This window comes from Macrobrachium rosenbergii, chromosome 9 (genome assembly GCF_040412425.1).
Source record: "Macrobrachium rosenbergii isolate ZJJX-2024 chromosome 9, ASM4041242v1, whole genome shotgun sequence".
NCBI lineage: Eukaryota > Metazoa > Arthropoda > Malacostraca > Decapoda > Palaemonidae > Macrobrachium > Macrobrachium rosenbergii.
The window spans coordinates 24664619-24680516 of NC_089749.1; the positions used below are offsets into that span (position 1 = coordinate 24664619).

The 15898-nt window shown below is 35.3% G+C and overlaps 2 long non-coding RNA genes across 5 annotated transcripts in view; one reads left to right on the forward strand and one right to left on the reverse strand.

Moving 5' to 3' along the window:
• LOC136841616 (uncharacterized) overlaps nucleotides 1-2427 on the forward strand; it is an 83019-nt gene extending 80592 nt beyond the window's left edge. For all 4 annotated transcript variants that reach the window (XR_010854039.1, XR_010854038.1, XR_010854036.1 and 1 more), the window contains exon 3: nucleotides 1020-2427. This is a non-coding gene — a long non-coding RNA (uncharacterized lncRNA). The remainder of the gene's footprint in view (nucleotides 1-1019) is intronic.
• Nucleotides 1-15898, reverse strand: part of LOC136841615 (uncharacterized) — a 43635-nt gene that overhangs the window by 23680 nt on the left and 4057 nt on the right. The window contains exon 2 of the long non-coding RNA XR_010854035.1: nucleotides 996-1094. This is a non-coding gene — a long non-coding RNA (uncharacterized lncRNA). The remainder of the gene's footprint in view (nucleotides 1-995; nucleotides 1095-15898) is intronic.

Here is a 15898-nt window from a genome sequence, read left to right on the forward strand (position 1 = left end):
GGAACACAGTAAGCACACATTAATGCAGAAATGATGTTCAATGTTGCCAGAAATTGTGTTGGGGCAGGCTGAGGGCAGAGGGGTAAATTGATGAAAGCTAAAAACTTAAATGATCTGAAGAAACATAAAGACCAACATATTATATTCTAAAAATGCTGAAGCTAGTTCTTATTACATAGGTTAATATACAAAGCCCTTGTGATTAGACAATTATATGAAATAAAAATGACTTATGTAGTATGTATTTACTGACCTCTATTGACAGTGAAGGTAACACAATGGTAATTAAGATCCTAAATATAATTTCACATAACTCCATTTTGAAATGATTTATTTAATTCAGGATTTATTAAGATTTAAGAAATTTAGGCTGCCAAGCCAAGCACTGGGGAACTTTTGGCTAAAACACTCAAGATGGTGAAAAGATGGAGGTAAGTGGTGGCCAGGGAACCAAAAAATAAAGGAGATGAAGTACAAGGATTTAAAGGTGGGACTGGGAGAAATTCCCCATTTGCTCTAAGAAGTAATAGTTTGAGAGGTTAGGCAGCAAGATTAAAGAAAGGAATCAGGAGTAGAGGAAAAATAAAAGGCTAAAAGGTTGATGTACTGGCAGATTATCTCTCTATGGGAAATGCCAGTTGTTTATTACGTAAAAAAAGAATACCTCGTGCTTAAGTATTTGTATGAAGACAACTAGCGTGTAATGTTATATTTTTTATAATACTTACTGAGAACAGCAAAGTGCTTAGTAGTAACAAATCTGATAAAACATTTCCTTCCCATGCAATACGTTATTGTATCTGATTTTACATTTTATTTGAGTCCATTTAATTTTTTGTATCACCTACATAATGAGAACAGAACATTCCAAATTGTATATTGTATTTCTTTACATGACTTTTACATCTCTAGGTGCTCACGGGGTGTAGGTTTAACTACACCTTTTCACAGAAAATACTATTACACTGGAAAATATGGAATATATAATAGCTTACTTGTACTGTTTTTAAATGTTTCAGGTGACTGAGTGAAAGTAGTTGTCCCTGGTGTTTCCTGATGATACTGCCCGCCCTCCATGGCATTGAAAGATGACACTGTAATGAACGAGAAAAGATACGTATATATACCATAAGTTACATAGACCTCTTATGTCTCTATGCATTATCCATCACTGTCAATGCTTTACTGTACTGTAATTCTCTTACACATGTGATACTGCACAACGTAACAGCGAACAGAATATGATGGATGTATGTGGTGGGGTTGGTTCAGCACTATTAAAACTATGTTTAATTCACCACCTGGCCCCAAGCCTAGGCTTACATGCACTTAGTATTTCATTAGCTACTTTCTGATATTTACAGTGCATGTAATCTTTTTGGTAAAGTAATAAATGTTATACATAGTAATCCTTTTTTTTTCTTTGCAATTTTACTTCCATATCCCCTATATAACTGTCATCTCTCTATTTGTATATATAATGTTGAGCATTACATCATTCATGGCACCTATAACTCTCTGACAACACTTTTAATATTTTCAGAAGTTCTTCCTATCCTCAAGATTTAAGCCTGGAAGGGACAAACAAAAACTGCTACTGTGTTGCTCCCCCTCGACTTGGGACCACCTTGACATGGTGAGGGGGCCCTTGAACCCCAGGAATCTGTTCCTGGGTTTGAGTCCAAGAGTCTCATATATGATGATATATTTCTTTGGATTAATTTTTGTGGAATTTTCCACTTTTGCTAAAATTTATTGGACCTGATAAATAAGAAAAGATATAGATGGGATTGGGTTTATATCCAAAGCTAAACAGTGGGAACTGTGATAGGACCATCAACTACCTGATAATGTTTGGACCTGAGAGATTTCAGATTGATATAGCTCAAGGGTGGAACTATTCTTTACGACTGGACCACGGATTTCAGGGGGATCTGGTTCTGGGGATAGGACTCTCAGCATTCTATTTGGTTTGCCCATAATATGATTAGGGTGGTGATGATTGCATTCTTGTAACTTGGTCCTAGCAAGCGGGTTTGGCTTACACCTGGGCCACTCTGATCATGTCGTGCCATCCCTGTGGGGTAGGGTAGGGGGCAGACATCTGGGATTTGATTCTCACTTGCGCCATTGGTGGAAGAATAAACTCCATGAAAGGCTGATGATATCTTTTTAAGGTTTTCAGGCTAATTTTTTTTTTCCCTCCAATCTTTATGAGTAGTAATATAGAGATTCGAGTACCCCTGCACCCTTTGATGGTACAGTCTCAGCACAGTTGACAACCACTGCTCCAGTACAGAGCAAATCTCCTGGTATGGAAATGGACAACTCTCTGGATAATCCAAATAATCAAAATCAGGGTGGCATTAAAACTTTAATACCATATAAAACACCCAAAAAGAGTAAATATTGACATGACCCAACCTTGATTCATTTTGACTCCCTCTTTGGGAGTGGAAGTTGGTCAAGGTTTCTAACCATGGAAGCTGACCAAAATATTTCAGCTTTAAAATTAGAAAATTATTTATTAAATAGGCTTCCAACAGCAGAAATGCTGTTCAGACAAATAAAGGAGAAGACTTGGCTTATAGCAGCCACAACAAAAAGTCAGTCTGAAGACTATTTGTCTTTAAAAAATGTAGATAACATTAACGTAAAAGTGGAAAAACACGATACTGTGAACAGCATTCAGGGTACCATTGTACTTCCTGAAAATAACAAATTGAACCAATTGAAAAGAAAATGCTATTAGACTCTCTCAAAAAGAAATACCCTAAGGTCCAGGATTGTGAGGTATATGTTGTACCAAGTAAAAAAAGCAGTAAATAAGTATTAAAAATAGCAAAATAAAATTTTAAGGTGAAGATCTACCACAAAAAATATAAAATTTTACGCCAAAACAGAGAGTTAAAACCCTATGTCCCAAAGCCACTAGTGTCAAAATTGCAGTAAGTATGGACACAAAGAAAAATTGTAGAAATGAACTGGTATGCGCTTATTGTGGATCTCCTGAGCACGCCACACAATGGAAGTACAATGAACCAACCACACAATGGAAGTACAATGAATCAAAGTGTGTAAACTGTGGGCAGAATCATCATGTAAGAATGCATGTATAGGCAGTCCCCGGTTAACGGAGGGCTTGGTTAAGGAGGATCCGGTTTTACAGGGCTTGTCTAGCGACAGAAATCGGTGCCGATAACCAAAAACAGGCGCTTTTCAGCACCGATAACCCCGAAAATCGCCGAAAAAGCGCCAGAAATTGCTGAATTTCGGTTAGTGGCAAATTTCGGTTATCATCACACCCCCAGAACGGAACCCCTGCCGATGACCGAGGACTGCCTGTACTACATATACAATACGGAATTAAAAATATTGCAAGAAAGAACAGGGATGTCTATAAGAGGCTAAATTAGAATTGAAAGTGAGAGGAATTCATGATCCTGCTAAGAAACTTACATATTCTATGATAACAAAAACCAGTAATGAAACAAAAACACACACAGATAGAAGTAATAAAACGCTGCTAAAAAATCTCAAGAAATTAATGCTTTAGAGAAAAAATAAAATGGTAAAGAAACAGATACAAAGGATATGGATAACATTTTACCAAATTCATTTGAAATGTTACTGCAAATAGGAGCACAAGAAGACACTACAACAGAAGTAACAGAGGAAAGTTGTGAAGGACTGGAAATCAAAGATAAAAAAAGAGACCTTTGGAGAGAACACCACCCAAATCAAAAAACCAACTATTATTAGAGCAACATCGGTTAAACCAAAGACAAAGGATATGAGGAGAGAACAAAAACAAACTAGGAATATACCTTCATCTCCTAAAATAATAGTAAAACCTATGGATACAGATATCCAAAACAATGAAGAAGTGACAGAAAACCATACCATAGATAACAATGATTATGTCAAGGGAGAAGAGATTACTCCATCACCAATACCTGGTACAGGAGCAAATGAAACAAGAAATGTACGTGAAAACACGTGGATGTAATGATTGTTTTGCTGAATTGTGCAATAATAACAAAAGCATAACAAAAGATGGTTTAACCAACATTAAAAGAAATTTTATGAAATACAGAAAAAAGAAACCAGATTTGAGTACCCATGAAAATTATTAGAAAAAATCCAAGTTGATTACACAAAAAAAAAGAAAGCAAAACTTAACCACTATAATAAAATATTTTCAATAGCTATATTATACAATGGAACGTAAATGGTCTACAGACCAGATTGCACCTAGGAGAAATACAATGATTACTAAAAGAATATGAACCAATGATATCATGTTTACAACATATCAACAAAACTGTGTCAACAATAGGTAAATACACCTTAGCATCTGCATCATGTACATAACAAAGTAGTTTATGACAAAGTACCTGTAAACATTACTGACTTGCAAATATTAGGTATTAAAATCTGAATAAAAGATAATTATGTAATTTATAATTTATACAACCAACCTAATAAAAATTATGACATTGATAAACTTACAGAATTATTTAACAATGCCAAGGAGCCTACATTAATAGTAATCGATTTTAATGCTCACAACCTGATATGGGACTGCAATTGTACAAACTCAAATAGATCAGGGAGTAAAATAGAAGAATTCATAGACTCAAATGGCGTGCTGTATAGATGATAACGAAATCACCAAATAATTTTCAAAAACACATGGAACATTTTCCTCAGTAGACTTAACTCTATGTGCATCAAGTACTGTATAGTAGACAGAATGGATTGGAATAGAGTTAATGACTTGCATACCAGAGATCATTTCCCAATATTAACTTCATTATTGCAAAATAACCCTGCCAAGCATGTCCCTCAATATAACATTTATAAAGCAGATTGGGAACTATATGAATTCCACATTAGAAATATCTCACCATTTGAATATATACATGATTGTAATGAAACAAATAGATTTCTTGTTGATTTCACTAAAAATTCTGTTGATAAGGCAATACCTAAATTAAAATCTCATCCAACAAAACAAAAGTCCCAAGGTGGTCTGAAAAACTTACAGAATTAATAAAAATAAAACACCAAATTGGAAGACAATTAGATATTTGAATAGAAAGTTCAGTAAAATAAATAAAACTTTACCTATATTAGAAGAAAATTTACAAAAACTGACTAAATTAATATTAGAAATTGATACATTAAAACCTCTATATAACAAAATATGTGCAGAATTTTGAAAAGTAATTCAAGGAAGAATCATTTTATGGAGGATTATAGGAAATTTGTATCAGATCTCTCTAATAATACTTCCGTTAAAAAAATATGGGAAAAATTCAGGAAAATAAATGGTACCCATGTTAAACCCCCCTCGAGTAGGATGCCTTGATGAGATGAGGGGCTAAGGGACCCTGGCCTTTGGGCCTGGGTCCTGACAAATCATCCTACGTAGTTTTTGGTTTAAATGGCATGGACATTTCCACATTTGGAAAATTTTACTGCTTAGGTGAATCTGAGAGGAAATCGTTTTTTGGTAGGGGTTCACATTTGAAGCTAATTTTGGGAGTTGTGGTGGCTGAGTCGCCACCCAATATGGTTTGGACGTAAGAGATAGTGATGGGATTCTCCCATTGCTATCATGGGGGGCAGAACCATCTCTGGGGATCAGCCCATCGGAATCCAGGGGGCCCTGGTTTTTGGAGGTGGGACTCCTGGCTTTTGTCCGGAAGCCCACCAGTACATTTAGAGTGGGAAGTCAGTCCCCATTAGTTGGGGCAGAACTCCCAGCAGGCAGATTGGCTTATACCTGGGCCACTGCAAACGTACTGGTGCTATCCTGAAAGGGTAGGGTATTGGGTGGACTGTTGGATGTCAACTCTCACTTGTGCCATTGGTGGAGAATGCGAATACCTGACTGATCCATGGTACTTTCTTGATATAACCAAGTAGTTTTGGGTGGGTGGATGAGCCAGTGTGTGTGTGTGCAAACTTGGCATCTTGGGGTCTCTTCACGGGCTTTGGCAGTGTGTTGGGGTGGGGGAGCTGGGCAGCAGAAGATGCCTGGTTTTCCCTTTCTGATGTGCTGTCGGGGTCTGTGCGGGGTTTCTTGGGTGTCAGGTGTTCACTTTTTGGACTTCTGCATGCGGACTGGTTTAAATTTATGGATTTGGCTATTCTCTCTCCCCTGGATCCAACGACTTAATGTCACTGGCAACGACTTCTGGCATGAACATGGATACGAGCTTTGCAGTTGGACAGAACCAAACACTGAGACACCAGGGCATTAGTAAATCTGGTGGATTTGATTCAAATAATAGGGTCCTTCATTGCACTTATGTAGGCTTGTCATTAGATTATGAATGTTTACACTGTGTAGTAAAACAATTTGGCATGGTGGAAAGAATTAAATTAATTCTAGAAAAAGATAAGCAGTCATTTTCTGCTTTTGTTAAATTTCCCACTCCCTTGGAAGGTAGTGAGGCACAACAAAGACTTCATGGCCACATTCTAAATGACTCAATTCTCAGCACGAAAGTGTTTTCAGTGAAAAACTTAAAATGATGAGCCATTGGATTTTATTCCTATGACTGAAGAACATGGACCAGCCCATGTACCAGAGCTCTTCCTCCCCCTATACAGCATGTTGCTATCTACAAGGAGGGAGGGAAAAATTTAATAGAAGCCACTGAATGTATTGAGAGCAAGGTTGGTTCCATTCCCATTGGAAATTTAGAACGCTATGGAAAGAACCCTCTAATAAAAGCTGGTAATGAGACTCAAGCAATTCTGCTATCTAATTTTAAACCTCCTGAAAGTGGAAATATTGAATATATTTCATCTCACAGATTCTTTAACACACTGAAAGGGGTAGTTTACTCAAGAGACTTGCATGTTTTTAAAGAGGAGGAGATTCTCCATCAATGTCCTCCTTGTTTATCTCATGTAAAAAACTTGGGTCGGTATGCAGCTATCTTTTTAACCTTCTCCTCCAATTACCTACCTGATACCATCACTGTTGGCCATAAGAGGATGCAGGTTAAAAAATCTAAAAGAAATCCCAAACAGTGTCGCAAATACTTTGAATTTGGCCACATTCAAAACTCTTGCGATAACAATATAAGATGTCCTCTGTGCTCTGCAGAGCACAATAATTTTGACGAGTGTAAAGCAGCCTGATACTGTTCCCTATGTTTTTCTTTGCAGTGGCTGATAACGAACATGTGATCAAAGCAAACTCTAGGGCTTGTCCCAGATATGAAAAATTTGAACAATAAGCATCTGATAGTGGCTAGTGGCTGATAATGAAACATATCAGCATTAGTGAAGTCCAATATAAAAATTGCAAAAGCACAGAAAATTTGGGGGCAAACAAAAATGCCAACTTCTATGATAGCTGCTTCTGTAATAAAATAATGTGAAAAAATTCCAACAATTCAAGAAGATGCCTAAAAATACTTCAAACAAAAATAAGTTCAAGAACCAATTAGATAGAACTAGTCTCAGAGCCATCAGATATCAAACAAAAAAACCTGCTATAATTTCTCATGAAACCATGAAAATAATAATGATGAAAATCTCCAAACTGTTTTGAAGAATCTCTCCTCCTAGAAAGGTGGTTCCAAAAGTAGATTCAGAACAAAAACATATGAGTTCAATTCAGTCCAATAAGACAAATAGGATTAGTACACAGAATCACAGTAGAAATTCTGAACATCAGGATCATTTAAAAATCTTCCACCTGAACATCCACAGATGAAAAGGGATTAAGAAAATCCCTTATAAAGGAGATTCATCTCCTAAAAAATCCAATGAGTGGAAAATCAGCACAAATAATTCAGGAAAATATTCAAAATACTTCAAGCCCATACAGAAGATAAGTTTAAATGCATGAATTCAATCCAGGGATTATATGCCTGCAGGAAACAATGTTAGCAACTCTCCTTATAATCCTGGACTAAATTATTCAGAGTAAATCAATCCCCAATTGGTGACAGCCATGGAGGTGCATTTTAATAAACAAAAATAATAAATAAAACAAGCTGTCGCTATTTCAGTCATTTTTAACAACTTATACTTTCCAAGACCTTGCTTTTAACATTGGAGATATTCAAATAGTTCCCCAAAAATCTTAATGATGAAAAAATTTTATAATAAAAACTTCAAATGGGTTCAGTGTTTTGCCTTAAGTTACATCTAACTCCTCCTAGAAAGGTGGTTCAAAAAGTAGTTTTTCAGAACAAAAACATTTGAAATGAAGTTCAATTCAGTCTTGCCGCCCTAAGACAAACGTCATACCATGAGGATTAGTGAGTTGCTATAAACAGAACCAGAAGGACACGTTTTAATTCTGAACTCTGTATTTTCAGTGTTTTTGTTCATAATAAAAATCATGAAGAATCAACCAAAGTCCCCTGAAGAACCAATTCAGATGAAAAGTGACGGAGAGAGAGGAGATTAAGCAAAAACAATCTCTTATAAAGGAGACCAACCCACCTCCACGTTCGTCACTACTAGGGAACAGATACTTCCTCCAAGGAGTGATCGGAAAATAAAAGATCATAATAAGTGAATCAAGACTTGATTTACCACCTTAGTGAATTCTTGCTCGATATCCTTCAGTGGAACTAATAAAAAGGTCTCAGAGTAATACCCAACAAGATCAGACAGAAGAACCTTAAAATTTTAATAATGTGCATGAAATAATCCATTAATAACCAAATTATAAAAATTAAAACCAATTGTTGGCAACTCTGTTTACTTTTTTTAATCCTGGACTAAATTATTCAAAATATTTAAATATATCCCCCAATTAAATGATTTCATATATAATATGGAGGTGATTAAAACAAATGGGGATTTTTAATATTTTAATTTTTAAATTTTTTTTTCTACGGGAAAATTTCATAAAAAAAAAAAAAAACTCCTCGAAAAATAATTGAAAAATAAATACAAGGTCCATATGTGTTTTAGCTGGTTCAAATCTCATATTTCAGTCATTTTGAAAATAGCCATTTTGGATAAAAATCTGTCACAAAACCTAAGGTCACTACAAAAATTTTCCCCAGACCACACAATATCCTTTAACATTGGAGATATTCAGTCGTTAATTGAAACCAACTTCCAGCTAACCTTTACTTTTGCTTCTAGGTGATTTTAATGCCCACAACCCTTTTGGGAAGTCGGTTTTAGATAGTAAAGGGAAATTAATCAAAGATCTTATTGACAGGAATGATGTTACCCTATACAAAAATGGGTCAATGACTTTCCACAACATTCATGATAATCATTTCTCTGCACTGGACCTCAGTATTTATTCAACAAGTACCCACCTTGATTTTAATTGGTCTGTTAATGAAGATTTAAATGAAAGTGATCACTACCCGTTCCATTTGAAATATGCTGTAAATGCTCCATCTGAAGTTTTACCTGAGTGGAAGGTAGAGGATGCAGACTGGGATAAATTCACTAAGGGTGTCAGTCTAAACAGGGAGTTTGAGTCCTTTCATTCTCATCTAGATGCCTATGATTACTTTATTGAATCTACTCTGAAGAGTGCTGAAGGCTCGATTCCAAAAATAAAAGGCAAACCTCGTAGACCTGTAGTTCCCTGGTCGAATAAGACGTGGTATTCTGAGGAAAGTGACTAGGAAGTGCTACAGACGTTACAAAACTAGTGGCTCTAAATTAAATTTAATCTACAAACTTGCTTTAGCCAAGCAGCGGTGCTTTTATAAGAAAGCCAAAAGAGAATGTTGACTTTATTATATTAATGGAATACACTCCAAGACCCCACTAAGGAAACTAAGTGGAAAATTTGTTGCGTCACCATTACCCTCATTAAAAATAAATGACACTCTAATCACAGAGCCCACTGAAGTTGCCAATGAGCTAGGAAAACACTTTTCTATAGTTTCCAGCCCTAACAATTATTCTCCAGAATTTAAAAGATTAGGAATTCTGAAAAGACTGAAATTTGACTCAGGAAAATCTGACCCATACAACTACAAATTTTCCCTAAGAGAATTTCGTGAGGCGCTCTCCTCAAGTCAATCCACAGCTCCAGGTGAGGATACAATCATATATGAAATGCTGAAACACCTCCCAGATGATGCAAAAAAAATATTTACTCAAGATTATAAACAAAATATGGGAAACAGGAATTTTACCAAAGGACTATAAAATATCCATAATTGTTCCTATTAAAAAGCCTAATAAAGATGCTTCCTGAGTCACCAGCTATAGACCATTAGCTCTTACCAGCTGTGTATAAGCTGATGGAGAAAATGATAAATATTAGACCAGTTTGGCACCTGGAAACCAAAGGATTAATATCACCATTTCGATTTGGCTTCAGGAAAAACCGCTGCGCCCTTGATCCCTTGCTGTGGCTGACCAACCAAATCTAGCAAGGATTCGCCAAACAATGTCAGACCCTTGGCATATTTTTTGACTTAGAGAAAGCATATGACACTACCTTGAGAATTGGCATCATGAAACAATTACACAAGATGGGCATATGTGGAACAATGATCAGGTTTATAAATTCCTTTTTAACGGACTTTTTAAGATAAGAGTGGGAAACTCCCTCTCCCAACCTTTTATGCAGGAGGAAGGAGTTCCCCCCAAGGAAGCATTTTAAGTGTAACACTCTTTCTATTGGTAATAAATAGTGTGGTTGGAAAAATCTTGCCCTGTTAAATGCTTGCTTTTTGTTGATGACCTTGCAAGATACTGCACAGGATATGATTCCATGTCTGAATGTAAACATTTGCAAAAGTCTATTAATGCTATTACTAAGTGGGCTGATGAGAATGGTTTTAAATTGTCCTCTTCCAAAACAGTTGCAGTAAGCTTTACCAGGTGCCAGCATGTGGAAGAGGTTCCTACACTTGGTCTAAAAGGGTCTATCCTTCCTTATGAAAACAAAGTAAAATTTATGGGGATGACTATAGACCATAAATTAACATGGGCCAGCCACATAAATGCCCTAAAGATTAATGTTAAACAATCTTTGAATATTTTAATGGTTGTTTCTGGATTTAGTTGGGGCTGATAAGAAATCCCTTCTGAGACTATACGAGACTCTGTGTCGATCTAAGCTAGACTATGGCTGTCAAATTTATTCCTCAGCCTGTAAAACCAAGCTAAAGGAACTGGGTGCTGTACACAACATGGGGTTGAGAATAAGCTCAGGGTCTTTTAGAACTTTGCCTGTTGAAAGCGTATATGTCAATACAGATCATTTTTCCCTTGATCTAAGAAGGCAAGAGCTAGGGTTGCAAGAAGTGGCTAGAATGAAAAGTGCTCCCAAAAATCTCTCCTTTCAAGTACTAAAGGAAACAGACTCTTGAAGTTTTTCTTCTACAAGAACTTCTAAACCATTTCAAATTTGACTGAATGAGGATGTTAGGGATAATCATCTTAAATCCCAGAAAGTCCTGGAAGTAGAATATCCTGTACATCCTCCATGGCTTCTTCCAGAAGCATTAGTATGTAAGATATTGTTTAACAAAAAGGACTGCACTGAAGAAGAGATTAGGGGAAAATTCTTAGAGCATGACGTTACCCATGCTAATTATACAAAGATCTATACAGATGGATCAAAGTCAGATAGTGGTGTTGGTTATGCTGTTACCCTTGGTGATACAGCATACACAGCTAAATTACCGGACTCTGCATCAATATTTACTGCTCAATTAACAGCCGTAGTCTCTGCCCTAGATTTAGTTTTTCAAATTAGTGACACTAATTTTGCCAAATACTCACATTCTTAAAACACTTTAGAAGCTATTAAAAAATTTAATGGCTTCCATCCATTAATTCAAAAAGTTCAAGAGTGGCTTTGTCGTATCTATTGTCAGCGTAAATCAGTCTCTTTCTCACGTGGGGATTCGCGGAAACGAAAGCGAAAGCTGCTAGTGTTTTATCAGAAACCTCTTTCAGAAAAGTGCCTCATACAGACCTAAAAGGTCGTATTAGATCTTATGTTTTAAGTAAATGGCAATGGTGGACTACTCCTCTTCTTGCCAATAATAAAAAATACAGAAATATTGGAGATAATATATTGCCGTGATCTTTGTCATTCCAGCTTGACAGATGAACAAAGGTTATTTTAACCAGATTAAGGATTGGGCACACTCATTTAACCCATCAGTTTATTCTAAAAGGAAGCAGCCCTACAGAGGGTGCTTACTGTGACGAGACACTAACAGCAGAGCACATTCTGGTGGTCTGCCCCAGATATTTTAACCAAAGAGAAAGATATTTCCAGGGTAAATCTCTCTCTGATATTTTGGGAGATAAAGCAGATATTTCTGCTATCATCTCTCTTTTTTTTTTAAGTGTATGAAAATTTTTAACGATATTTAATTTTTTTCCTAATATATATATATTACCTAATATATATATATTACATCATACAGAATTTTAATGACATTAAATTTTTTATTATGTATATATCACATTATTCATTAAACTTCATAATCTTTATTTATTGGTCACATCACTTCATTTTATTTATCAATAATTTTATTTGCTAATTCACAAATTCAATCTTTATTTATTGGTCACATCACTTCATTTTATTTATCAATAATTTTATTCGCTAATTCACAAATTCAATTACCTTAACATAATTTATTTTCTCTTCATTACAGCACTGAATGGCCTTCTTGGCCCCAGTGCCTGGGCTTTTGCCCTAAATATCATACATCTATCCATCCATGTTAAACCAAGGGAAAAGAATACTTGATCCAAAAGAAGTAATGTAATAGGAGAAAACTTAGCAAAGTAGTAATGAAAATTTAGATAAACATTTCCATACAAAGATAAATAGTATAGAATTAATTACAATAAATTTTGAAACAATAGAAAATATATATTATAATAGAAAATTTAATATACGAGTTAGAATTTGCTCTCTTGAACAGCAATAAATCTGCCCCTGGAGGTGACAATATTTGTTTTGAAATGATCTGCCACTTAGCACCTTTGGCAAAGTCATACTTATTACAGTTTTACAATCACTTATGACTTCGGAATTTATTTCCTGATGAATGGCGTAAACCTATAATCATTCCTATCTCCAAATCTGGAAGGGATCCCAGTAATGTAAACAATTACAGACCAATTTCTTTAACAAGTTGTTTATGCAAATTACTAAAAAAAATGGTAAATGCTCGACTAACATGGCACATTTGAGGAAATAAAATTTTGACTCCCACTCAGTTTGGGTCACAATGTAACAGATCTACAGTATGTTGGATTCTCTGTGTAACTTGGAAGACCACATACGAAGAGGATTTGAACAAAAACAAATTACTATAGCCGTCTTTTTTGACATCGAAAAGGCGTATATATGATACTACATGGAGATATGCAATATATATTAAAAATATTACATAAAAATAGCATCCGTGGACATTTACCTGGGTTTATCCAAAACTGACAAATCGCACTTTTCAAGCGAGAATTGTTGATGCATTTTCAAGTACATTTCCACTGAAAAATGGTGTTCCACAAGGAAGCGTCCTAAGTGGCACACTGTTTACTTTAGCAATAATTGATATCAATAAAAATCTACCTATTGGAATTAAAAGTAATTTGTATATGGATGACGAATAAAACATGCAAAACGAATCAATAATACAAGCATAATAAAAATAGATGAATGGGTGTCATCTGTAGGCTTTAAATTTTCCAAAAAACTCAAGCAATCATGTTTTATATAAATAAAAAGTGGAAAAATGGTGAAGAAACAGATTTAAAAATCAGAAACCATAGTACTGTATACCCATTAGCCAAACAGCAAAATTTTTGGGATCAGTATTTGATACTCACTTGAACTGGAAAGCCTACATAACATACAATAAACCCCCCATATTTGCATTCTCACGATTTGCGGATTTTTCTATGGAACATATATACACATTATTCGCGGAAAATTGGCCCATTCGCAGTATTTTTCACTGAGAAATATCCACTAATTATTCTATTTTCATATTTTCGTGACTAAATGCACTTTTTGTGATAAAACTATTATAATACTCAGGTATAAGCATTTTTAGAGTTTTTTTTTGTGTTTGAACTATCAAAATAGGCAGTTCTAAGTGTTTTTAGAGGATTTTTAAGTATTCGTGGGGGTGTGGTACACACCCCCTGCGAATACAGGGGCTTACAGTATATGAAACCAAAATGTAAAAGAGCATTAAACCTAATTAAAAAACTATTGAACACTACTTGGGGAGCCGATAGACATACCCTTACTGTACTGTATAAAGCAACAATGCTGTGTATCATTGATTATGGAAGCAAAATATATGGCTCGGCATCAGACGCAACGCTCTAAACGTTAGACCCAGTTCATAATGAAGGCCTTAGAATACGTTCAGGTGCCTTTAGATCATCACTAAAGTCCTCTTTGCATGCTGAATATGGTGAAATACCTCTCTCCCTCTCCATAGAGAGCTAGTAACAATGAAGAGTGCTCTGAGAATTCAGACGAAGACAAATGATTCTCCAACCAAAAAATTATTTGGATTACGAGATGTATTTATAAACAATCATTCACCTCCTTTCCCAATTAGAGCTAGAAGATTGTTTGAGTTGCTGAATATAAATATACAATTACCTTTAATATTAAAATTACATACTCCTTGGACAATGAATAAAATGAGAATCTGTACACACTTAAAATATCTATCAAAAAGTTATTCATATACCCCAGAACATACAATCCGAAAAGGTCCACATTAGGCAATATGCACCGACGGATCCAAGCTACAACATGGAGTGGGATATGCTGCAGTATCCCAAGACAAAACTTATCAGTTCTTTCTACCAGATAATGGCTCTGTATTTACAGCTGAGTTATGTGCAATAGCATCAGCCATAAAAATAATTAAAGAAGCCTCATTTAATAATTTTGTGATTTATACAATTCCAGGAGCACTATAGAAGTCATTCAAAGTAACAATCCAAAACAATAATATTGTACAACACATTAAGTTTTCACTCCATAAATTGTATAATAATGGAAAAAAATATTGAAGTATGTTGGATCCCTGCCCATGTAGGGATTGGATTAAAGGAAATGAAGAAGCTGATAAAGCAGCTAAAGAAGTGGTCCACATGACAAGAGCATATGTAAACATCCCTATTAGTGACTATGTAAGATATATAAAAACAATCATTATAAGTAAATGGCAAATATGGAATTAAGAACCTGAAAATAATAAATTAAAACATATAAAATCCAGTGTTGGAAAATGGAGTTCATCATATCAGAGAGAGAGAGACACACACACACAAGTAATTCTGATGCATCTTCAAATAGGCCACACTTGTTTGACACACGGACAATTACTGAACAGTCCACGAGGCCCTCCTCCCGAATGCCCCGATTGCAAAGTGTTGATAACAGTCAAGCATGTACTGTGTGAATGTCCAAAATATAACCTGCAGCGATTATCAAATTTTGGAAGTAGATCAATGAAGGAAATTCTGTCAGAATCTTCTACATTTTCAATATTACCAATTTTAATGTTCATGAGCTGTGATTTAATTGATAAAATACAATAAGTAAATAAAAATACAAAAATCCTTAGGGCATCTACTGAATTTTAAAACAAATTTCAAAATGTTACTTAATTTATTCTGAATTTTAATATACCTTTTTAGTGAGCATAAATGGAAACATGAGTATAAATATATTTATTGTGTGAGTGTGTTCCAGTATGAGAGCGTATTCCTTTGTGCAGTTTGAATTTCATTTTCATTCATTCATCAGCATACTGAATGACCTGTTTGGTACCTGTGCTAGGCCTACGGCCAAGATCTGGCATTGCACCCAAATCCTTCGGGCCAGCCCTATGAGAGCTGACAGTCAGCTCAGTGGTCCAGTTAAACTGTTTTA